Below are 26,183 nucleotides of genomic sequence, written 5' to 3'. Positions count from 1 at the left end.
AAAACATAGGAGGGATATGGCCGCAGTTTTAATGTTATTTGGCAGGTGCTGCAGAGAGAATCAACTAGCAATTCAGGGGGAAGCATGTGAAATTAAAGGAGTCATCTTTTGAGAGAAATTTTAAAATGTAAGTCAGAAGATACAGTAAGAATGCTGACTATTGAGGAAATACAGTAAGAGTGCTGACTATCCCTGTTATTTAGGACAGAATCCAGTTCTAATAATCACATTCTGTCTGCTTAAATTCCTTGTTCAGCGGGAGACAGAACTCATTTTCATTTTTTGTGCTAGAGTGATGGGTAGCCTTGTAGTACAATGTTCAAATAGTGACTATGTTCCATCCATGAAGCTGTTCCATTTCAGTTATGGATGAATGGTTTTTGATATAGCCCTTACCAACCACACATACTTGTTGGGTGGTTTCACTTTTTAATTAATGTATGTACAGTGTTCATCTTATTGACTGGCACTATTGTTAGGGCTACATATTACTGTTATGACATCCAATCCAAGTACAATTATCAGGCTGAATTTTTACCTTACAGTTCTCTTGTGACACAGACCACCCAGTTATGCTTTACTCCCCTAGTTCATGTTCCTTCTCATCCACATGAAGTGCTCGGCTTCTTTGCCCCTATTAATTATAATATGATGTGAACTAATTTAGCTACAACTACAGTACTCAAGAGAGAGATCTTGGAGTCATTGTGGATTGTTCTCTGAAAACATCCACTCAGTGTGCAGAGGCAGTCAAAAAAAAGCAAACAGAATGTTAGGAATCACTTAAAAAGTGATAGAGAATAAGACGGAGAATATCTTATTGCTTCTATATAAAACCATGGTACACCCACATCTTGAATATTGCGTTCAGATGTGGTCGCCTCAAAAAAGATATATTGGCATTGGAAAAGGGCAACAAAAATTATTAGGGGTTTGGAACAGGTCCCATATGAAGAGAGAATTGCAGCTTAGAAAAGAGGAGATTAATGTGGGATATGACAGAGGTCTATAAAATCATGACTGATGTGGAAAAGCTGAATAAGGAAAAGTTATTTACTTATTCCCACAATATAAGAACTAGGGGTCTCCAAATGAAATTAATAGTCAGCGGGTTTAAAACAAACAAAAGGATTTTTTTCATGCAGCGCACAGTCAACCTGTGGAACTCCTTGCCAGAGGATGTTGAGAATAATAGGACTTTTAAAAGGGTTAAAAAAAGAGCTAGATAGATTCATGGAGGTTAGGTCCATCAATGGCTATTAGCCAGGGTGGGTAGAAATGGTGCCCCTACCGTCTTCTTGTCCGGAGATGGATGACAGGAGAGGGATCACGTGATGATTACCTGTTGTGTTCTCTCCCTCTGGGGCATGTGGTATTGGGCACTGTCAGCAAACAGGATACTAGGCTAGATGGACCTTTGATCTGTCCCCGTATGTCTGTTCTAATGTTCTTATAGCTCAGTAGCATCTTGGGAAATCAAAGATGAGGGAACTTCTGTGCTAGGCAGAGTAAAGACACACACAATAGAAAGACTGTCATTGCATTGAAAAACCTCACAAAGTATGTTAATAAGAGGAGAGACAAGAAATTGGGAGGGTGGAGAAGAGAGAGGGAGCAAACAAGGCAAAGTAACATTTTATGATGTTTAAAGGAAGCCTATTTTTAATTAAGTTCTTTTCCCACCCTGGGGGCTCCTGGAATAAAGTTACAGAAACATAAAAGCATTCAGTATCATTATAATTAATTTATAAAGGCTTTGCCCTGCTATACTTTTTTATTGCATCTTATAAAATTCTGTGGGATTTTTCTTTTAAGAGAAAACAGGCGGGCATAGTCATATTAGTAGACTGCTCACTTCATCCTCTGTTTCAGCTTTAAGCATCAAAGACATTAAAGTACAGGAGCTCAGAGACAAAATGACATTCATAGAAAAGGACACCCTTCCATTTTTTGGTCAGGGAAAAAAGGAGACACACTAATTATGGAATTACAATTACTCTTTTTACTGCTGCCTGAATCTCTTAGAGGAATAAAAATACCCACCCACCCACAAATCAGAGCAGGCATCTCAAGTAATCAGCTAACTTTATTCAGAGACAACAGGTGCAGTTGAAAACAAAATCTTGAATTTTTGCAAGGAAAAAATTAACTCTTTTTCCTAAAGGAAGCAATACAATAGTTATAAATTTATCTAGCTCCCTCAGGCTACGTCCATACTGTGGAGCTATTTCAGGATACCCCACATCTTAACGGCATGCTCATTATTTCAAAATATAACAGACTCGCTATTCTGACGTCCCTGTAAACCTCGTTCCATGAGGAGTAAGGGATATTTTGGAATGGCGGGTTATTTTGAAATTTGATGCTGTGTAGACAGTGCCAAATTATGAAATAAGCTATTTCGAAATTTACTCGAAGTAAGCTACACAATATGTGTAGCTCAAATCCCACAGACTATTTCGAGCTACGGGTGCAGTGTAGATACACCCTCAGTATGCTCATTTACCATTGGTCCTATACATACTATTGTACCTGTGTTGTGACGCCCTCAAAAAGTTATTCAGAGTTCAAGGAATAGAGTTTCCTAGACTGTATAGAGTTTAAAGAAGGAAGCAATAGAACATCTGGAGTTACCTCCTGTATCTCATAGTCATGAAATTTCACCCAGCTGGTTAGACTAAAGTACTTCAGTTCTCAGAAGACTAAATTGTTGTATGCACAGGAGAAATCAGCATGCCACCAATGTCCAAGGCCCGTGCCATGGTGGGGAACTAATTAAGTGGAACATGCCCAAAATATCCCAGCAGACAGTCCACAACCCATGCAGTAAAGAAAGGGAGTTACCTTAAAGTCTCTGCTGATCGGATAGCAGAGGTAGGAGAGAGGAAAAGTTCTTCCAAACCCCCAAATCTGCGGGCCAGTTTGATCCTGAGCATCTGAGCAAGGCATGCCAGCCAGGCATCTGCCAAGAAGATAAACTGTAACATTTCAGAGTATCAGCCCATCAGTCTGGTGTCATGTCTCCTGCAATGGCCAATCCTTGGTGATTCAGAGGAAGGCAAAAGAAAATCCAGACTACCTCTGGCCAATTGGACCTTGTGTTTTTAAGACTACTCCATCTCGCTTATGTAGTTGAAGGCACTTACTCTTCTAATTCACCTCTGGACAGCAAAGGGTTACATTTTCCAAAGAGATTCTATAAAGCTTCTACTGTGCATGTGCAAAACTGTGCACTCACATGCATGCAGCTACACCGGGCAGATCCAATGCCAGATAGCATGCACAATTGCTACAACCTGAATCCCATAAAACCCCATTTGAGACAATGGGGTTTTTGGGGGGTCCAATACAACTTGTAGCAATGTGTATGAGAAATAAACCCAAATATATGTGGAACTACTCACATACGTTCATAGAGAAACTGGTAGCTCACCGAATAGGTCTTCTCCATCTGTAGCTTCTTTTATGGCTCTATTGTTCCAAAAGATCTATTTAAGCCAACACTTTTCTGTCTGTGCCTGCAGGATTTTGCAGCTGTGCAGGGAAACTAAGAGATTTGTTCCTGGGGACTATGCCATGACAAACCCCATGAGGGAAAAGTCATGGCTTCAAAACTGGCTTATTTTAAAAAGGCATAGAGAGAGGAGATAAAATCTGGGATCTTATCCAGGTAGCGATCTTAGCTTGGCATTCATGTTACATTCTTTCTGTTATTAAAATAGTTTATGAAACCAAGCAACCAGCTATCTCTCTGTATTTAATCATGCTAGCCTATGCTGTATGGCTTTGTATTCCCTCTCTAATGGTAACAGTTGAAAGTCTCAGGAGCCAGATCCTCACGTTGAAAATCTGCATTGCAACATTTAAATCAGTGTAGTGATGTCTTTTTACACCAGCTGAAGATCTATCCCCATACTGCTACGTGGGCTTCTTTCCAGAGAGCAAGCCAATCAGTCTTCTACTTGAAGAGTGATATAACCAAGAAGGTAAAAACAAAACAAATCCACAATTATTTTTATGTTTCATACAGGATAATCTTTCCCCTACCACAGGGGTGGGAAACATTTGTTGGGTTGGGGGCCACTGACCCACAGAAAAATCAGTTGGGGGCCACACACAAGAGAGAAGCAGGGAAAAACCCTCACTGTGGCCCCCAACAGAGAAGGAGAAAGACACTCCCCAAACTCCCCTCACACACCAGAGCCTGAGAGGGCAGGCTAGTAGATTTTGTGTGCTCCAGCCCCCCGTGGAACAGCAGGAGGACTGGAGCACCAGTACAAGCTCCCCAATGTGCTGGCGGGGAAAGGGAAGGGTTGAACCTTGGGGGCCGGATCTAGGCAAACCGAGAGCCGCATCCGATTCCTGAGCCTGAGGTTCCCCACCCCTGCCCTACAGGATAACTGATTTTTTAGACCATGGATATATACAGTACATCTTATCTATCTGGACTTCAGTAAAATATTTGATAAAGTACCAAATCAGAAATTATTAGTTATACTAAGCTTAATCTCCTCCAGTTTAAGAGATCAAAGGTGGTAAAGAAATGGCTAAAGAAAAGACAAAAGTGGGTTGTGCTGAAAGGAGAACTATAAGGATAATGGGAGGTTCTGACTGGAGTTTAAGGATCAGGAATATTTTAATTACTGACCTTGACACAAAAAATAGGAGTGTGCTAATGAAATTTCATGATAACACAAAGTTAGGAGGCTTCATCAATACTGAGGAGGACTGGAATATTATACAAGAAGACTTTGAGGTCTGGAGTACCAGAAATGGGACGAAGTTTGATAGTAAAGAGTGCAAAGTCACACAGCTGGTGACTAATAACAAGAATTCTGCTATGAGTTGGGAGGCTTACCAGTTGCAAATGCCAGAGAAAGGAAAAGAGAAGTAGATCACATGGGATCTATGAGACTCCCGTGTGAAGCAGCCTATAAAAAACCAATGTAAAATAAAGATATAGCAGGCAAGGTATTTGCAATGGGGATAAGAAAATATTAATGCAATTGTATAAGGCATTGGCAAAAGCTATTTTGGATTACAGTGTACAATTGTGGTCACCCACCTTCAAGAAAGATCAATTCAAAGAGGAACAAATGCAGAGTAGGGCTAGTAGAACAGTGAGGGGAATGAAGGGAGTCAAACTTAACAAGGAGACTTGCCATATTTAGCCTAGAAAAACAAAAGCTAAGAGGCACTAGGATTTCTTTCTATAAATATATCATGGGGGTAAACACTGTGTAGATCACAAGAACAAAGGGGTATAAACTATCCATGAACAAATTCAGGATGGAAATTAGAAGGTTTCTAAGCATCAGAGGAGTAAGGTTCTGGAACAGACTTCCAAAAGGAGTAATCAGGGCAAACAACTTAACCAGTTTTAAAGTGGAATTTGATACATTTATGACAGGGAATATATATCTGCCTGTGACCGTGGCGGTCTAAGTTCTATGGGAACTCATTTATAATATTGTTATCCCTTCCCATGGTTACATCACCATTCAAATTGTAATGTAGATGGGATCAGCTTCTAGAACAGAAGTGTGCAATAATTTTAGAAGGGAGCCCACTTCACAAAAAGTTTTGAAGTGGACCTGGGCCACCCTGGAAGGGGCAGACCCTCAAGTGGAAGGGGTGTGGGGCCTCAGGCAAAAAGGGCAGGGTCAGAACACTTCTGTGCTCCCCCGCCCACAGACCCTGACTGGCCTGGGGATGGGAGAGCGTTTGAAGTCTTTGTTCCCCCCACCCCCGCCCCCGAAAGAACCACCAGATGTTCTGAACAGCTGGCAGGCACCCACGCCCCTGGCAGTGGGAAGAGACTTCTCACACTTCCCCTGTACCCGCAGGTGAATGAGGGCCTGGGGATGGGAGCATGCAAAGTCTCTCATTTCCTACCCCCACGGTGCCTAGAATGAACCGCCAGCAGAACAGCTAAACAGCTGGCGGTTCACTCTAAGCACCGTGCACCCTAGTGGGGGAGGAAACTTCACACGCTCCTCCATCCCCAGACCCTGATTGGCAGGGGCAGGGAAGCAGCAACACATCCGCAGGCCAGATCAGCTCACTTGGTGGGCCAGATCCAGCCCACGGAGGTTCTCTTGCCCACCCCTGTTTTCGAATGTAAAACACCATGCAAAAATAATTGATAGGTTTTAATAATAGTTTGTGTAAGATATTTGTAGTTCATGTCCCAGAATTCTTTCTTCTGATAAAAAGTCTGGTTTTAACATGAAATAAGCGAAAATTCAGATACCTGCATATTGAAATAGCAACATCACTGTTCATTGCAAACCATATCTCAAATTTAGGGCCTCTCTAAGCAGCAAGTGAATTCCCGGGCCTTCTGCCAGTGCAGATCCAAAGTTCAGAAGTACATCTGCATGAATTCTCTTCCTGCCGTAAGTGGGGACTAAAAGCCACCATGCTCGCTCCATTCCAGGCCTCTGCCAGCCACCTGTTTGCTGGTCCCACTGGCTGCTCCTGATGGCCATCTGGTCACTGCTCCCAGTGGCCACTACTATTGGCTGGTTGCACCTGCCTCCCTGCTGTGACTTCTGCCAGTCAGTCTCTTAGGCCATGTCAACACTATGCAGAAGATCGATACTGCTGCAATCAATCTTCAGGTGTTTGATTTAGTGGGTCTAGTGAAGACCCACTAACTCAAACTCAGAGGCTATGTCTACACTGCAGGCTTTTTGCACAAGAATGGCTGTTCTTAACGGGGGAGGTGATACAGTCTCCTGGTTGAGATTCCTCTCCCTGTTTCTTTTACTTTCACAGCATTTGAACCCCTGGCTTAGCGGGGTCCTTTCAACTGAGGGTGACCCACCCATTTGGGACATGTTAAGCAAAGTCCTTCTTCCCTGTATTCCTACAATGTTTACAACATTGGTGATCGTATTTCACTACCCTTGCATTAAGTACTAAAGTGATTTGTGACCCATGACCAGTCAGAGTCGATTACTTTGTTACTCTCTATCTGCTGAATATCTAAGCAGAGCAGGAGATAACTGTATTTACATAAACACACCTAAAGTCTCTCCTCCCAACTAGCAGTCAAGGAAGCATTCATTCAGACCCTACTTACACATTCAAAAATAGAAAACTCAAATTTCACAGGCCATTTTTGAGATTTCAAAACTAAAATGTGAAGATCTATCAAAAGATTTTGGAATTTCACTGTAAATATTTGGCACTGTTCTAGATAGACAGCACTTCTCCTGGCCCTCCATAATGACACATTATGGCTCGTCTATATCACATTCAGAACGGTATTAGAGACCCTGAGTACCAGACCCTGTTGTTCCCCAACACAGTTGCAAACACAGTCAAAATTGGTAATTATATTTCACAATATTTTTTGAATTTTTCTGAATTTTTGGTGAAAAAGGCAAAAACTAGAAAAAAAAATCCCCTTTTCCACTTAACCATTGAAAAAGAGGGAAGTAGGGAATGGAAAGAAAGGAGGGAAAAAACAAAATTCCATTTTCAGTTTCAAATTAAAACTCTGTCAGGCTGTTTCTTCAAAAAAAATTGCAAACATTTTTGTTTTTGAAAAACAGACCATTGTGGGGTCAGGGGAAAAAAAGAGTTTTGAATAAAGCATTTTACCAGCTCTAGTTCCAACACTTTTTCATTTTATAACATAAATGAGACAGGACTAAGTCCCCAAAACATGATAAATCTTTGGAGATGGCCAAATATGAACTTATAGATAACACAGAGGATAGTGGAGAATATTTGCTTAAAGTAAATTTAAAGTTTCTTCCTATATCAGGCCTTGATTTTGGAATGTAATCTGCATGGCCAGACCTATACATCCATGCAGAGATCCTTCTACTTCAGTGGGGTGGAGGGCCTTAGAATGCAAGCTCTTTGAGACAGCAACCTTTTCAACCTGCATATATGTTTAGGGCCTGACCAGCGCTCCCTGTAAGCTGTGCACTTGTGCAGCCTCTCCAAAGAGATTCACATGTTGCCCAGCTGATTAGCAGAGCACCCACAGCTAGGTGTTTTTTGTTTTGTTTTGTTTTTTGTTTCTACTGGTGGTGCATACTCTCAAAAGTCTCTGTGCATATAAAAAATTTATTCTGCACATGTAGGAAAAAAGCCACACATGAATAGAAAATATTAGAGGGAACATTGGCCCTAACCCTGACTGGGTTCTTTCAGTACTACCATATTTAATGAACATGTGCACTGAAAAACTGATAGTTAAAATCATCCAATCAGCTAACAGAAACCTATCAAGTAGCTTAGGTGATCTGTCACATGGCTTGAAAATTTGAATATCAACACTTACAAAGAAACAAATGTGAATGAGCAAGAGACAGGAAGTTATTCAACAAATAATTTCATATGAAGAATACATTTGAGAAAATCTTAGAACACAACAACTAAGCCAAGTATCCTGTCCTCCAAGAGTGGCCAATTCTAGGTGCCCCCAGAGGGAATGAACAGAACAGGTAATCATCAAGTGACCCATCCCCTGTTGCCTATTTCCAGCTTCTGACAAACAGAGGTTAGAGACAACATTCCCTACCCTGTCTGGCTAACAGCCATTTATGGACCTATCCTTCATGAATTTATCTTGCTCTTTTTTGAACACTAGTAATGTTCTGGCCTTCATAACATCCTCTGGCAAGGAGTTCCACAGATTGACTGTGTGTTGTGTGATGTAGTATTTCCTTTTGTTTGTTTTAAACCTAGAATCATAGAATTACATAATACTAGAACTGGAAGGGACCTATCATGAAGTCCATGAAGCCCTCACAGCAGTACCAAGCACTATCCCTGGTAGATGTCTATCTAACCTGCTATTAAATATCTTCAGTGATGGAGATTCCACAACCTTTACAGGCAATTTATTCCAGTGTTTAACCACCCTGACAGTTAGGAAGATTTTAACTAATGTCCGACTTAAACCTCTCTTGTTGCAATTTAAGCACATTGCTTCTTGTCCTATCATCAGAAATCAAGAACAATTTTTCTCCCTCCTCCTCATAACACCCTTTTAGATATTTGAAAACTCCTATCATGTCTCCTTTCGGTCTTCTCTTTTCTAAACTAGACACACCCAGTTCTTTCAGTCTTCCCTCATAGGCCAAGTTTTCCAGACCGTAAATCATTTTTGTTGCTTTTCTCTGGACCCTCTCCAATTTCTCCACATCTTTCTTGAAATGTGGTGCCCAATACTTCAACTGAGGCCTAATCAATGAAGAGGAGAGTGGAAGAATGACTTCTCGTGTCTTGCTCACAACATGTCTGTTAATCCCAGAATCATATCTCCTTTTTTTGCAGCAGTGTAACACTGTTGACTCATATTAAGCTTGCGGTCCACTATGACCCCTAGATCTCTTTCTGCAGTACTCCTTCCTAGACAGTTGCTTCCCAATCTGTATGTGTGAAATGGATTGTTCCTTCTTAAGTGAAGTACTTTGCACTTGTCCTTATAAAACTTCATCCTATTCTCCTTAGACCATTTCTCCAGTTAGTCCAGATCATTTTGAATCATGACCCTATCCTCCAAAGCACTTACAAACCCTCCCAGCTTGGTATCATCTGCAAACTTAATAAGCGTACTCTCTATGCCAATATCTAAATCGTTGATGAAGATATTGAACAGAACCAGTCCCAGAACAGACCTCTGCAGAACCCCACTTGTTATGCCCTTCCAGCATGACTGTGAACCATTAATAACTACTCTCTGAGAACGGTTATTCAGCCAGTTATGCACCCACCTAATAACAGCCCCATCTAGGTTGCATTTCCCTAGTTTATTGATAAGAAGGTCATGTGAGACTGTGTCAAATACCTTACTAAAGTCTAGGTTTACCACATCTACCTCTTCGCCCATATCCACAAGGCTTGATATCCTATCAAAGAACGCTATCAGATTGGTTTGACATTATTTGTTCTTTTCAAATCCATGCTAGCTATTACCTATCACCTTATTATATTCCAGATGTTTGCAGATGATTTCCTTAATTATTTGCTCCATTATCTTTCCTGGGACAGAAATTCATCTGACTATTCTGCAGTTTCTTGGGGTATGTCTACACTACAGCGCTAATTCGAACTAAGCTAATTCGAACTAACAGATCCAGACTAAAAACTAGTTCGATTAGCGTTTTGCTAATTCGAACTAGCATGTCCACATTAAGTGGACCCTGAACCGGGGTTAAGGATGGCCGGAAGCAGTGCCGGCAGGACATCAGATGAGGACTTAAGAGCGTGGAGCTGCTGCCTCAGGCTAGCCGAGGGCTGTGCTTAAAGGGACCCGACCCCCACCCCGGACAGACAGTTCTCAGGGATGCCCCACTTGCAAAGCAGTCCTGGCTTGGATTGCCCGGAGTACCCACACTGGGCACATCACAGCACTCGGCCGTCAGCCCGGCTGCACTTGCCGCAGGCTGCCATCTGGGGAGAGGGGGCAATTGGGGGGCTGCAGGAGAGTTTCCACCCCCAGAAGCCCGCAGAGCCAGCCCAGTCCTCCCCATCGGGGGCTCGTACCCCATTCCTCCCTCACCTCCTTCCACTTACCCCTCCCTAGCCCCCCTTCCTGATGTACTAAATAAAGGACAATTGTGTTCAAAAAAAGAATCTGTCTTTATTGAACAAAACTGGGGAGACTGTGAAAAGGAGGTGGGAGAGGGAAAGAGAGAGGCTGGGAGAGGGGAGGGCAACTACAATGATGAGGGGTTTGGAACAGGTCCCATATGAAGAGAGGCTAAAGAGACTGGGACTTTTCAGCTTAGAAAAGAGGAGATGGAGGGGGGATATGATAGAGGTCTATAAAAGCATGAGTGGGGTGGAGAGGGTGCCTACAGAAAAGTTCTTCATTAGTTCCCATAATAGAAGGACTAGAGGACACCAAAGGAAAGGAATGGGTAGCAGGCTTCAAACTAGTAACACAAAGTTGTTCTTTACAAAGCAAAGAGTCAACCTGTGGAACTCCTTGCTGCAGGAGGCTGTGAAGGCTAGAACTAGAACAGAGTTTAAAGAGAAGTGAGATCAATTCATGGAGGTTGGGTCCATGGAGTGGTATTAGCCAGGGGGTAGGAGTGGTGTCCCTGCCCAAAGTTTGTGGCAGGCTGGAGAGGGATGGCACGAGACAAAATGCTTGGTCACTGTATTCGGTCCATCCCCTCCAGGGTCCCTCGTGTTGTCTGCTGTCGGCAGACAGGCTACTGGGCTAGATGGACCTTTGGTCTGACCCAGTACAGCCATTCTCAGGGTCAGGGGTCGGGGGTCTCAGTGGACCACCTTGATTTTCATGCATACCTGCTCTTGGGTGGCCAGGCTGCAGCTCTCCTGCCCTAGACGGCCACTTTCCTGTGCCAAGTGCGGAGGTCGTGGACGAGGTCCACGAGGTCCGCACTAGACCAGACGGGTGCCCGCCTCTTGCGGTCCAGGGCAAGCTCCCGGGAGCCGCCAGCCTGGTCCCGGGAAGAGGGGGAGGACTGGGGAGCATCGGGTGGCTGGCTCGATCCGTGCCAGGTGCAGGGTCTGCTAGCTAGGTGCTGGCAGGCTTGCATCTGGCACGGGCACCGTAGCCAGCCCATGCCCCTTTAAGGGCTCCGGGGCCGGGAGGGGGGCAATAGAGTTTCCCTGGTGTTGGCCAGAGTGGCCACCAGGGAAAGACCAAGACAGTGACCAGCCTCCCACTAGTTCGAATGAAGGGGCTACACACCCCTTAATTCGAACTAGTAAGTTCGAACTAGGCTTAGTCCTCGTAGAATGAGGTTTACCTAGTTCGAACTAAGCGCTCTGCCAGTTCAAATTAAGTTCGAACTAGCAGAGCACTAGTGTAGCACCTGTCAAAGTTAATTCGAACTAACATCCGTTAGTTCGAATTAACTTTGTAGTGTAGACATACCCTTGGGTGTTCTTATTTCCCTTTTTATAGATGAGCACTATATTTGTCCTTTTCCAGTCTTCTGACTTCTATGACTTTTCAAAGATGATAGACAATGGCTCAGATATCTCCTCTATCAGCTCCCTAAGTATTCTAGGATGCATTTAATCAGGCCCTGGTGACTTCAAGACATCAAACTTCCCTGAGTAATTTTTAATTTGTTCTTTTTTATCTTAACTTCTAAACCTACCCCATTTCCACTAGCACTCACTATATTAGGCATCTCATCACCATCAACCTTCTTGGTGAAAACTGAAACAAAGAAGTCCTTAAACACCTCTGCCATTTCCAAGTTTCCTGTTATTGTTTTTCCCTCTTCACTGAGCACTGAACCTGCTACCTATTAACTTCATTTGGTGACCCGTAGAACACAAGAACCTCAACACTTAAGAACATAAGACCATCCATGTTGGATCAGATCAATTGTTCAACAAGCCCTGTCTTCCTGATGCCAGATACTTCAGAGGAAATGAACTGAAAAATGACAATTATCAAGTTATACATCCCCAGTTGTCCAGTCCCAGTTTCTGGCAGGCAGAGGTTTAGGAACAGCCAGCTATTGATAGCTATTGATGGTCCTATCCTTCATGAACTTATCTAATTCATTTTTTAACCCAGTTACACATTTGGCCTTCACAACATCCCCTCCTAGCATTGAATTCCACAGGTTGATTGTGCATTGGGTGAAGTACTTTATTAAAACATCCTGCCTATTTATTTCATTGGGTGACCCCTGATTCTTGTATAAGAAGCACTTCCTTATTCACTATCTCTGCACTATTCATGATTTTATAGACCTCTATCGTGTTCCCCCTGAGACATATCATTCTGAAGCTCAATAGTTCCAATTGTTTTAATCTCCCTTCCTAAGGAAACTCTTCCACACCTTTAATCATCTTTATGCCATTTTTTTCCAATTCTAATCTACCCTTTTTGAGATGAGGTGATCAGGGCTGAATGCAGTATTCAAGGAGTGAAAGTGTAATGCTGACAAGCGGACTCAAAGCTGAGACCTCTGGAATTTAGTGATGACCCTCTCCTGCCTGAGCTAAAAGCCAGTTGGCTCTCAGCTAAGTTGTAGAGCAGACTCACTCCAGGTATGTCTGCACTGCAAAGTTATTTCAAAATAACAGCCGTTATTTCGAAATAACTTTACTAGCATCTACACAGCCAAACCGCTAGTTCAAAATTAATTTGAAATAGTGGAGAGCTTATTTCAAATTTGGTAAACCTCATTCCACGAGGAATAACACCAAATTCAAAATACCTATTTCAAAATAAGTGCTGTGTAGACACTTATATCGAAATAGGGGGCCTCCAGCCTTCCCAGGATGCCCTGGTGGCCACTCCAGCCTCAACCAAGAACACTGCTGTCCCTCCCCCCTCCCCAGAGCCCTTAAAGGGGTTGACTCTGGCCACAGTGCCTGTGCCAGCTCCAACCCTGCCAGCCCAGAGCCAGCAGTTACTGCCCCTGACCCAGTGGCCCCAAAACATGAGCCAGCAAGCCACTGGCAGCCAGCCCTCCACCGCTCCCCAGGAGCAGTCTGCCAGCTCCTAGGAGCTCGCCAGGGCCCGGAAAAGGCGAGCGCCTTCCTGGTCCAGGGTGGAGATCACGGACCTTATTCAGGTTTTGGGAGGAAGCCCCCAACATCCATGATCTCCTCACTAGATGGAGAGAAGGGGACAGAAAGGTGGCTTAAACTACCCTTGTACCCAACCCACCCGCATAGTTTTGAATAACCATGAGCCAGTCTGGCTCACAGTTAAACTGAAATGAAACTCTACAGTGTAAGCCATCCTTTAGGTGACTCCTCAAGCTTCAGCTAAAACTGAGAATTCGTCACCTCAATTTCTTTTCTGCTTTAGGGGACTTTTTATTTTGACTGGGTCTCAGAGCAAATGAAATCCAATCAAGACACTTAAACTTGCACTAGAACAGCCACTGTCATGAACTCTGAGAAGCAGGAAACAAGAGGGGGGTGGGAAGGAGGTTTGCAAGCATCTCACAAAACTGCAATGATTATATTAAAATTTTAATCACAAACTCCTTAAGTTAAAATCACAAAGGGCTCATTGTGCTAGAGAGTTTCACAATTTGAAGCTCCTTTATAAATTTGTGTCAGATCGCAATTTGCTTTCTGGGAAATGTAAATCAGTTATTAATGAGCCAAAATGCTAACATCAAAGCCAGTGCATCTACATGCCAGAGAGAGACAAAAGCTCTCACAGTACTATAAACTTGTACATGTCCTAGCCTGAACAAGGCATTCATTTTACTCCCTGTTTCCTCATCAGAGAGGCATCATTCGTTGCAGACTCAATGGTCTAATTGCATCCTCATCTGTAAGAACATCTCCACCTGAGCAGTTCATAATGTCATTACAATTTGGGGAGCAATAATATACACAGCAAAGGAATAAAAGATATTTTGAAAGCCAGAACTATTGCAACTTAATGTTAATTCCTTATGAAAGACATCTAGAGATGAGAGATTTTTTTCCTTTAATAGACTTTGATTTGTCTTATTTAAGCTAGTTTCAAACTGGTATAACGCTGCTCACTTCAAAGTATCACTCTTGGTTAACACCCGTAAAAGTGACAGCAGCCTCAGGCCCAAAGCTAACAGATACCAACTGCAGCTTCTCCAAAAACTAGTGTGACACATATAGGCCCCTTAGCAAAGAGTCTCTTTTCTTTGCAAGCAACTGTAATCTCAGACCTGACCAACTCACTACATCAAATATGCTGCTTGCAGGGTATTTGTCTACCCAGGAGAACATATAAGTTTCAAGCTTTTACCAGGTACCTTATCATGGTGAAATATGTGTATGGGTAATATTTAAGGAATAATGTAAGCTCTATCAACGTCTGTTCCCTTTATGGTCTTCAAGTTGAAAGGAGTCACCAGGGAGTAATATTATTCATTGACAGCCTGTATATGCAGGAAGGAGTTGTCACCCTCTCTGGTTAGCCAGTTAGATAATACACTATCTACAATTGTCTCCATAACAGAACAAGCAATGGAAAACCATCAAAGGCAACTGCAAACAATCAGCCCCCTTGGAGGTAAACAAGAACCATTACAACAGCCAAGGGATTGCCCTGTCTTTGATAAAGACAAAAGACTGTTTCAGAATGGGAAGAGATACTCCACAGCTATTCTCGGAGGAGCCATCTTGTGAAGCAGGTGTTTTTCATGCACAGTTGGATCTCGGTTCCTGTGAACAGACAGCTCTGCCACAGACTGAACTTTGGGGTGAGGGAGGAGGGGCAAGTCTACTTAATTACATAGGAAAGGCAACTATTGATAAGAGGAGACCCTTGTCAGTGTTAGGATTTTATTTTGTATTGTAATCTTTTGTTTCCATCGCATATTCTTGTTTCCAGTGGAATCTCCATTCTTTCTTACATAAACCTTCTTTTGTTTCATTACAAGTGCTGTGTCTGATATAGGAGCAGTGAAATACTGGCACACACTGCTCCTTTGAGGAGGCAATCTGGGATTTTTGAGAGTAGCCAGTGTCAGACACTGGATATCACAGGGGACTTGGGGACTGGTGCACCTTGTGTTAACCTGCAAGGACTGCCTCAGACAGGAGAATGCTTGATTGGCTAAAAGGGTGGTGATATTTGGGAGCTAACACCCAATTACCACGAGCAAGATTTCCTCCTACTAGAGTCAGGGGGTAACCTGGGGACCTCAAAATCTATCACAACTAGAAATTACAATCTCTTTTTATAAATTATAGAAAGACATAAGAGCCTGGAACCAAACCCCCAAGATCCTGTAGGACAGTGGTCCCCAACCTTTTGGGGCTGCCGGGTGCCCAGGGTTGGGGCTGCTCATGCAGCGCGCATGTGGGGGCGGGGCCACATATGCGCCAGACGTCCGGGGCGGGGCCGGATTAAGGGGGGGACTAGCCAGGCAGCTGCCTGGGGCACCAACCTATGGGAGGCCCCTTAGAGCTGCAATCAGGCACCGTGTGCCCAACTGAAGCTATAAAGTGCGCAGCACGCCAGGGGGCAGGGCTGCGCATGCGTCATGTGCCTACTGCCGGGGCACAGGAATGGCTCAAGCCAGCCGTGCCGTGCCCGGGGCGCAAGAATGGCTTGGGCCGGCCCTAGTTACTCAACGGGCACACATAAATGCCCCGGCAGGCGCCATGGCACCCACGTTAGGGACCACTACTGTAGGAAATACAGATCGGCTGTGTCTACATTGGCACCCTTTTCCAGAAAAAGGATGCTAATGAGACCAGTCGGAATTGCAAATGCCGAGGGGGATTTAAATATCCCCCGCGGCATTTGCATGAACATGGCTGCCACTTTTTTACGGCTCGGGGCTTTGCTGGAGAAAAGTGCCAGTCTAGACGGGAGCTTTCGGAAAATAAAGCCTTTTCCGGAAGATCCCTTATTCCTCTTAAAATCAGGAATAAGGGATCTTCCGGAAAAGGCTTTATTTTCCGAAAGCTCCCGTCTAGACTGGGGCTTTTCTCCAGCAAAGCCCCGAGCCGGAAAAAAGCGGCAGCCATGTTCATGCAAATGCCGCGGGGGATATTTAAATCCCCCGCGGCATTTGCAATTCCGAAGTGTCTCATTAGCATCCCTTTTCCGGAAAAGGGTGCCAATGTAGACACAGCCATCCAGAGCTGAACTTGAGAAATGTTTATTGAAAGCTACACCAGGATGAACTTCATATCTTAACATCCTCCATATGTTGAGATCCCAACTGAGTGGCTCAGGCTCATTGCTAGCTTTTTATAATCTCTCATTTTATTGCTTTCCTTGTCCACTTCTCCTTCCCCCCAAGTGCAGCCAACTGTCTATTGCTATTCTTAAGTATCAGGGAAGGTGGTGGTTAATATAGATTGGATTAGGGGGCCTACTTTGCTATGCAGCTAGGGACAACACATTTGGGTTTAAGAGCTCAGCTCCTTATTGAAATTAGTTATAAATGCCTTCAACTCTTTACAATTAAATTTCAATTAAAATGTGTTTTTCATTACCGTGGTATTGCCCAATTCCCTCAGGTGCAGGAAATTTTCAAGCAAGAATGAACCAAACCTGCCAGGTGCAATGGCATCTCTAAGTAACACAAAAATTGTTCAGTTAAGTATTAATTTAAATGCATACAGTTTGTGGGATGATAAAGAATGTGTAGGGTAAACATATTGTCAGCGGTCACTGGCTCCTGAGCCTAGTGACCTTACAACAAAAACTATCTGAAGGATTCTAATGGAATTTCCAGTAAGATATAAATTTAAATACAAGAAAGAAAGATGAACTTATTTTGCTTAAGGTATCCCAGTAGTAGTGTGTTTGTCACACGTTATTCACTGTGCTGCATTTGGCATCACATATAAGTATCTTTCTAGTTTTTCCAGCTTCTGTTTAGTTATTGATGAAGAATTCTGTAGTCATTATCAAGACAATGCAAATGCAGTTTTAGGCTGAATTAACAGGGGCATCCCATGCAATTTATGGGAAGTGATACTGCTGCTCTATTTGGTACTGGTTGGGCTTCACCTGGAGGATTATGTCCAATTTTGGTCACCAATGTGTAGAAAGGATGCAGAAAAACTGGAACAGATGGGGGGGGAAGGGAGGAGGCAAACAAAGCGATAGAATGCAAGCCATATGAGCATGTGCTGAAGGAGCTGGGTATGTTTAGTTTGGAAAAGAGGAGATGAAAGGCACACACGACAGCAGTCTTCAAATACTTGAAAGGCTGTCATTAAAAAGATGGAGAAAAGTTGTTCTCCCTTGCCACAGAGGGCAGGATAAGAGGCAGTGGGTTCAAACAACAGCATAGCAGATTTAGATTAAATCTCAGAAAAAAAACTTTTAAACTGTAGGAACAGTGGGAAAATGGAACAGACTACCTAGGGAGGTTGTGGAAGCTCCTTTACCAGAGAACGTAAGAACACCAAAGGTCACTCTAGCCCAGTATCCTGTCTCCTGTTTCCAAAGGAGGCTGAATAGCTGTTTGCCTTGGATGGTTTAGACACAACCATCCTGCATCTTAGCTAGGTAGCCCTTGCCATCTGTTCTTGCCCTATGGTTCTACGATTCAAAGATGAGAGGCACTCCTGTGAGCCCCGGGCAAATCGTGTTCTTTATGAAACAATATAGAACTATAATATGCCATAAATACAGGCAGTTTTGTCCAGAGATGTAGGCATATGGTCATAGGTGGCCAAGTGGCCCTTGAGTGGGTTAATTCATTTTTTTGTTGCAACTTCCCCATCTGTCACATGGGGATAATGACATTTATCCACCTGTTTCAGAGGGATGCTGTGAGACTGAATTAGTTAATGTCAGTAAAGAGCTTAAGAGCAGGCAAGCGGCTAAAAAAATTGTTTTGTCTTATTACAAATAAGAGTACGAGTTCAATAAGAGCACCCACAAGTGCAATCAAAACACCCTCACTGGTAAGGTAGTGCAATCTCTCCAGTACTTTGAAATGAGCAATACAATGGGGGTAGGATGAAAATTACTTACTCCTGCACTGTGTGCTATCTCAGCAAGTTTCAGGCTCCCTGCCTTGATATGAAAGAGGGAAAAAACAGGCATTCTGGAAAAAGAAATAAATACTTATTGGTTGTGACAAAGACATCTCTCTTTCTTGAATATATACTCTCCCCCCCCCCCCCCCCCACACACACACACACAATTTTTCCTCTCTCAAGCCACTGGATTATCCCAGGGACAAGATCTGAGCAGTGGCACTAGCAGCTGTGTATAGTATCTGGCACACAGCTGTTTTAACATGTATTGGCTAGTCAGTCAGCCAGCAGCCTAAAAATTCTTTTGGAAATCACCTAGAGCTGTTTCAGAAAAAAGGAAGAGGGAGTTCACCAACTGCAAATGTGGCTATTCCAGAGTCTGCCTCCGGATTCGACTTCACCTTCCAGCTTGTCAGTGAGCCACCTACATAACCTGGGAAGTGTTCCAGATTTATTAATTGGTTTTTAAGAGAAACGCTCAGTCCCAGATGCGGTAAAACAGTGGGATCTTTCTATGTGTAACAATGCCAGGGGAAGAGTTGTAATTGTATCATTTTCTTTCCAGGATGTTCAAGTCAGGTAGAGTACAGCAATTTTTGTTGAAGTTGTTTATCATACATTAAAAGGTCACTTCAAACTTTTATAGACCTTTCATTCTGGAAATATAGTCTCTGTAGGCTCTGAATCAGTCAGAATGGCCACGAGTACACACTATATTAAGGCAGCTGCTGCTAACACAGGGTACGTCTACACTACAGCGCTAGTTCGAACTAACTTAGTTCGAATTAGTTAATTCGAACTAAGCTAGTTCGAACTAACGCATCTAGAACTAAAAACTAGTTCGAACTTGCGTTTTGCTAGTTCGAACTAGTAAGTCCACATTGAGTGGACTCTGAACAGGGCTTAATGATGGCCGGAAGCAGTGCCGGCAGGGCATAAAAGGAGGACTTAGAGCATGGAGATACTGTCTCAGGCTAGCCGAGGGCTGCGCTTAAAGGGTCCCGACCCCCACCCCGGACACACAGTTCTAAGGGGTGCCCCGCTTGCAAAGAAGTTCTGGCTTGGAGTGCCCTGAGTGCCCACACTGGGCACATCACACCACTCGGCCATCAGCCCGGCTGCACTTGCCGCAGGCTGCCATCTGGGGAGAGGGAGTAATTGGGGGGCTGCAGGAGAGCTTCCACCCCCAGAAGCCCGCAGAGCCAGCCCAGTCCTCCCCATCGGGGGCTCGTACCCCATTCCTCCCTCACCTCCTTCCACTTGCCCTTCCCTAGCCCCCCTTCTTATTGATGTACAAAATAAAGATAACGTTTCTTCCAACATTGACTCTGTCTTTATTGAAAAAAACTGGGGGAGACTGGGAAAAGGAGGTGGGAGAGGGGAAGAGAAAGGCTGGGAGAGGGGAGGGCAACTAACATGATCAGGGGTTGGGAACAGGTCCCAGATGAAGAGAGGCTACAGAGACTGGGACTGTTCAGCTTAGAAAAGAGGAGACGGAGGGGGGACAGGATAGAGGTCTCTAAAAGCAGGGGTTGGGTGGAGAGGGTGCATTCAGAAAAGTTCTTCATGAGTTCCCATAAAGAAGGACTAGAGGACACCAAAGGAAAGGAATGGGTAGCAGGCTTGAAACTAGTAAGAGAAAGTTGTTGTTCTTCACAAAGCAAATAGTTAACCTGTGGAACTCCTTGCTGCAGGAGGCTGTGAAGGCTAGAACTAGAACAGAGTTGAAAGGGAAGTGAGATCAAGTGATGGAGGTTGGGTCCATGGAGTCCTATTAGCCAGAGGGTAGGAGTGGTGTCCCTGCCCAAAGTTTGTGGAAGGCTGGAGAGGGATGGCACGAGACAAATGGCTTGGTCATTGTCTTCGGTCCATCCCCTCCAGGGTCCCTAGGGTTGGCCGCTGTTGGCAGACAGGCTACTGGGCTAGATGGACCTTTGGTCTGACCCAGGACGGCCATTGTAAGCTCAGGGCTCAGTGTCGGGGGTCTCAGTGGACCCCCTTGATTTTCATGCACACCTGGTCCTGGGTGGCCAGGCTGGCAGCTCTCCTGCCCTAGCCGGCCACTTTCCTGTGCCTAGTGCGGAGATCGTGGACGAGGTCCACGATGTCCGCACTAGCCCAGGAAGGTGCCCGCCTCTTGCGGTCCAGGGCAAGCTCCCGGGAGCCGCCAGCCTGGTCCCGGCAAGAGGGGGTGGGCTGGGGGGCATCGGGTGGGTGGCTCTGTGCCGTGCCAGGTGCAGGGTCTGCTAGCTGGGTGCTGGCAGGCTTGCACCTGGCACGGGCACCGTAGCCAGCCCGTGCCCCTTTAAGGGGTCCGGGGCCGGGAGGGGGGCATAGAGTTTCCCTGGTGTTGGCCAGAGTGGCCACCAGGGAAACCTGGGGAGGGCTAGCCTCCCACTAGTTCGAACTAAAGGGCTACACAGCCCTTAGTTCGAACTAGCTAGTTCGAACTAGGCGTTAGTCCTCGTAAAATGAGGTTTACCTAGTTCGAACTAAGCGCTCCGCTAGTTCGATTCAAATTCGAACTAGCGAAGCGCTAGTGTAGCGCATAGGAAAGTTAGTTCGAACTAACGTCCGTTAGTTCGAACTAACTTTCTAGTGTAGACATACCCACAGAGAGCTGAGCAGATTGTGGAAAGCAGTCTCTGCAAACATTCATTCAAATTAAAATGTGAATTTCAGTCCAACCCTTCTGTGTATTACAGTGGGTAGCCAGCTCCTGAAGGATGGTGTGTCATACCTGCCAAGCCATCCCACCTATAGGCCAACAGTATTTTCAAAAAAGATTCCCTTTCTGGGGTCTAATTTCCTGAATCTTTGTACAGAAATACCAGGTGTCCTCTGAACCCAAACACTTCCCTCTTGACTAAGGGATTCCATAGCCCTTCTTCTGAGGCTTGTGCTGTGCTTTTCCCTAGTCCCTTTAAATGATCCTCCTCCAGTTTCACCCAGGCTGCCTATCTTTTCAGGACACAGAACTCAAAACAAAACCTGCATAACAGCCCTTTCTCCTGCATCTTTGCTGAGCGGCAGTCTTTGGCCAATCTTCTGCATTCCTCTATGGCTTGGAAGCTGTCATGCCATTGGGCAGCTGGCAAGCAAACAGCCTCCCCCTGTTGGAGTATCAAGAGCTTCCTGCTCCCTGCAGCTCCACCTCATTATGCCCTCTTTTCCCCAACCCTTGACTTGGTTGGCTGAGAGACAGGGAAGCTTTACCCACCCCCTAAATCACAAGGGTACCGGGTCCTAGGTCTTTATAGAGAGAGTAACCCATTTCCTCTCCAGACTCTATTACTCTGGGACTACTTTCTGTCTCCCATCATCTGCTCCAGGAACAAGGCTTGGCCCCTGGCCCTACTACCTCTTAAAGGGGATGAGCCATCCTATGCCATGTACACTTTCAGGGGGCAAGCCTTCCTAGTCTGAGTACTCACACACTATGAATACTGAATGCCTGGCGTGACTAAACCAATACAGGGTAAATTCAGATGGCAATTATAATTCCCATTTATTCAAAATTTGCAAGCAATGCCGCACAATGAATCAACTCAGGAATTTCACAGTATGTGCACAGCCAATTTGAAAACATAAAAACAGGCAAAGTATTGTGACTATATTATGCACTCTGAGCCATGTGCTCAGGATTAAGGACTTTGATTACAGATACAGTTGTGAAATATTTACTTACCTTGAGTTGAATCGAATCATTTGAGTAAATCCATTGAATTGAATGGCACCAACTGTATAAGGAACTACCACTCAAGACAAGTACAAGCTGCCAAATCAGACCCCTGTGGTGGTACTGTTCTGTGATGGTTTGATTTGGTTATTTTTTTTCCTCTGTGATGCTCAAAGGAGACATACACAAATACATTCAAAGATATGTTTGTGTTGGGCATGTGAAAATAACAGTGGTGCATTCAAAGTGATTGTATTTAAATAAGCTTTTGATCTGAAACAGACAGTAAGCAGTTCACAAGACTACTTTCCTACACACAGCAACATGCAGGTGTGGGAGAGGGTATGTTCAGCTATTTTAGCATGTAATTACAATATTTAACTTTTCCCTTCAGTGATTATTTACCTAATTGCACATCCAAATTTAGTTTGTGCATTTGAAAGCATAATTATGATATTAACAGCACTCCATAATGTCTCATTCTTCAGCTCCTGCAAACCAAAATTATTGTAGGATAGATTTGATTTTGGAAAGGTTTTCATCAGAGAGTATGTACTGAGAATAATTAGTGAGCCAAGAAAGGAGGCATTTTTATCCTGCTAATTTACTGGAAATGCTGGGATGTGGTCAGTTTTTAAGCCCATATGGTCACATTTTGGCCTCATTTATATTGGTGAAATTCCAATAGTGGACTCATTAGTTTGGTGTCACAGATCCCAAATAATTTGACTCTCTTTCTTTACATGTTATTGAACTTTGTTGTATTAATAGTACTTTAATCTTGAAGGGGTTAAAATGTTTTAGAATCCTTGTTTTATTACTGCAGCACTACACAATTACATTAGCTTGGAATTTGTGTGAAGTTATGCCGGCCTACTTTCCACCACCATCAAACACTTTTAATCATAACTTATGGCCTGATGCAAAACCACTGAAGTCCATGGGAGCCCTTCCATTGTCTTGCTACCTTTCCCCTAAAGCATTTTAAAGAAGAAATTCCAAAGTCTGTACTTGATAGCTTTTTAGAGATGGTGTTAATTGCCTTATTGAAAAAGAGTCTGTTATAGGTGGTAACTCTTGAGTTGCTGAAATCTAATCTTGTCTTCTTTTTTTTTAATCACAAGATGACAAGATGAGAATACAAGGTGGTGAGAATTAAGAGGTAACATTTTATTACCAGCTTTTTAAAGATATTGATGAGTATTTACTAGAATTGGTTAAAAATTTTCACTGGGGAAAAAAGTCCTGAAAAATGCCTTTTCAAGTTAACAGAAATTTTAATGAAAAAGTTTCTATTTTCATCAAAATGTTTTCTTTACAAAAAAACGCTGGGTGTTTTTGTTTTGCTTTGCTTTTTGGACAACCAAAATCTGGAAAATGTTGCCAACAAAAGCCCCAAAATATTCAGCAAGAAATGTTTACAATTTTTCATGGGAAATAAAATGCATTTCCCAATCAGCTGTAAAATTTACAGTCTTTACTCCACCTCAATGAAGCTGTTTATATGAGGAGTTTAGACAATCCATTCTGAACATCAGAAAACTCTGATGTTCCATTCCTTAAACTGTAAGGATCACTGTTGTTAATCTTAAAGTCTAGTAAGGGAAAGCCAGAACAATTTTAGTGAAATGTAGAGACTATTTTCCAGCGAAAACGCATGATTTTTTTTCCTGGCTAACTTTCACTTTTTAAAAAACTGAAGAAAAAAAAATAGTTGAATTCCATTTTGTTTTCGAAGCTCACAGTGACGAGGATACATGATACTGCTAAATATTGCGCGTCTGTCTTATATGAGCACTTCGTTACAACACAGTGAACAGCTGTAGACTGTCTATTCCAAATGTTACAGTACTGCCCTCCTTCCTGAATGTTGCTCATTCTTTCCTCTTTTTTTCTTTCACAGAACACAAGTGAGAGGGCTGTTAAACTCAAAGCTATTAGAATTTGTTAGTTACACTAACTATTTTGATGCTGATGAAAAGGGTGGCTTGACAATCTATCTCCCCATTTGTACAATTAGGAAAAGGATACTTCCACCTGACTTGGTTAAGCACTCTGTGATCTAGTGGTGAAAAGTGTTGCATAAGTATTTGTAGTTTTTTATTGGCTGATTTGTGATAGGGACACCTGTCCACTGGACGGGGATTACCAAACTCATTTCAAGTAGGCCACAGGAGAGTCATTAGATGATAACACCTTTGTCACCATGTATAATGACGTGAGTATGTAACGGAGTGGTAAGCTGTAAATGAAAACTTCTGTACCACATGACTAATGACTCCAAGCACAAATGTTGAGAAAGCAGTCTCCAAATTTGATTTTTCCTAATTCCCAGCGAAGTAAGAAAAGAAAATACCATTTGCCCATCCCTACTTCTGAATATTAAAGCAAATTTTCAGCTCGGAACTTCCTAATAGCTTCACTAGTGATGAAATTTTGCTGCTATTTGACAGCTGTTCATCTTGGTTTTCATGAAATAAGCTGATTGTCTTAGTCCAACTTCTTGTGAACAGCTGTCCCTCTCAACATTTGTCTGTATTCTGGCAGACATGCAGAGTGGCTAAGCTTAAATAAAACTGAATTGCCCTTTCACTCATTTGGTCCAGATAGAAAACTCTAAACACAAAGGAAAGATGACTGTTGACTATGTAAAGGATATGAAACAGACTCAACTTTTCCTTGAGTCATGTTAAAAATCAACACAGAGATGGTAGGAAGAAGGAACATGATGGGTGGAGAAATAAAAGTAAGTGTGCCATGCTGAAGTTAACGTTTCCATACAGGGTCGCCTACATTCTAGCAAAGCATTTCTTAATCTCCGTTTGGATTAATTGCTTTCCACCAATTTTCATTTTATGATTTTTCTCTCGCTCTGTAGCCTTTCAACACACTCTGCTGCTATTTACAATACCCATCTTGTAAAGGGTGTAATTGTAAGACCCTCCAGTTGGAAATCATGTTTACTTTGTAGAGTACTAGTAAAAGCACAGACTATGCTTTATGGCTACCTGTAATGCTTTCTGTCACGTTAAATGTCTCCCACAGAAGCATCCTTCTAAACTGGTTTGTGTGCTTTCTCCTCAATGCCCTTTTCTCCAATCCTCGCCTTTTTTCGCTTCCATTCAATTCTGTAGGCTACAAAGGAAAGATTCTTCACAGTATGCTCCTAAGATCACATTCATCTCTCAGTTACACTCTGCAAATCTTTGAACCTCAGTGGGACTGCACAGGTGTAGCAAAAAGAAGAGTTTACAACTATTAACATTATCCAGGAATTTATTTAAATGTAAAGGAAATTCCAATATCGCCTCACCACCTTCTCTACCAAAGAGGAACATTTCATCAGCAGCTTCAGACCACTGCTATTTTTTAAAAATGCCTGTCAGAAAAATGATTCTTTTGTTCCCTTCAGTGTGGAATGTACCCCTCACAACTTAAGTAGTCTGACAATACTTAAGCTTCAATATCCAGGAGGAACAGGATTGAAGTCCAAAATCTCCCATAACACAGCGGAGCTAGTAATGAGTGCTATTGAAAGCGATTTATCAACATTTGATTTTACCTCTGAAATTTCCAGAGGTGCATAGATCTCAGTTAAAGAAGTCCTACCAGTCTGAGAGATTACCAGTTCCAGTAGTAGCCATTTTCCATTTTAAGTACAAGGAATGCCCCTGAAACCTGCAGAATTTTTCAGAATGGACAAAACTTTTAACTGTAATGTAACCATGCTATCAAACTTAAAAATCATGACACTCTTATAATATGAAAAAGCTACATCCGGTAATTTTTAGAACTATTACAAATTACTACTCCCTCCAAAGTCTAAACAGTCGGGCTTATGATAAATTAGGTACCTTGCTTTACAACTACTATTTTTTACAGTTTCCTAAAATATTTCTACAATAGGTTTTCAGTAAAATATGTTGTCAACTCAGAACACATGGTGTATTATAAAGTTTTGACTGACACTCTTTTGGGTGCTTTGCACAGCTTGCTCATGGCTTTTGCAAATACAGATAATTGAAAAGATGAACTTCCCAGAAAAGCACATTACCTCTATTTAAAAAAGTTAGGGTTTACT

At 43.1% G+C, this 26,183-nt stretch overlaps 1 long non-coding RNA gene across 4 annotated transcripts in view; it reads right to left on the bottom strand.

The window, feature by feature from the left end:
• The window catches only part of LOC112546097 (uncharacterized), a 146,209-nt gene that overhangs the window by 9,199 nt on the left and 110,827 nt on the right, over positions 1-26,183 (bottom strand). For 3 of the 4 annotated variants that reach the window (XR_012900692.1, XR_003089729.2, XR_012900691.1), the window contains one exon: positions 18,419-18,491. This is a non-coding gene — a long non-coding RNA (uncharacterized LOC112546097). Of the gene's footprint in view, positions 1-1,342; positions 1,495-2,844; positions 2,963-3,433; positions 3,956-18,418; positions 18,492-26,183 lie in introns of those variants that run through there. The other variant, XR_012900693.1, reaches the window with a different exon arrangement.

Source organism: Pelodiscus sinensis, chromosome 1 (genome assembly GCF_049634645.1).
Source record: "Pelodiscus sinensis isolate JC-2024 chromosome 1, ASM4963464v1, whole genome shotgun sequence".
In the NCBI taxonomy this organism is placed as follows: domain Eukaryota; kingdom Metazoa; phylum Chordata; order Testudines; family Trionychidae; genus Pelodiscus; species Pelodiscus sinensis.
The sequence above is the reverse complement of the archived record's forward strand: the minus strand, read 5'-3'. Positions and strand labels throughout refer to the sequence as shown.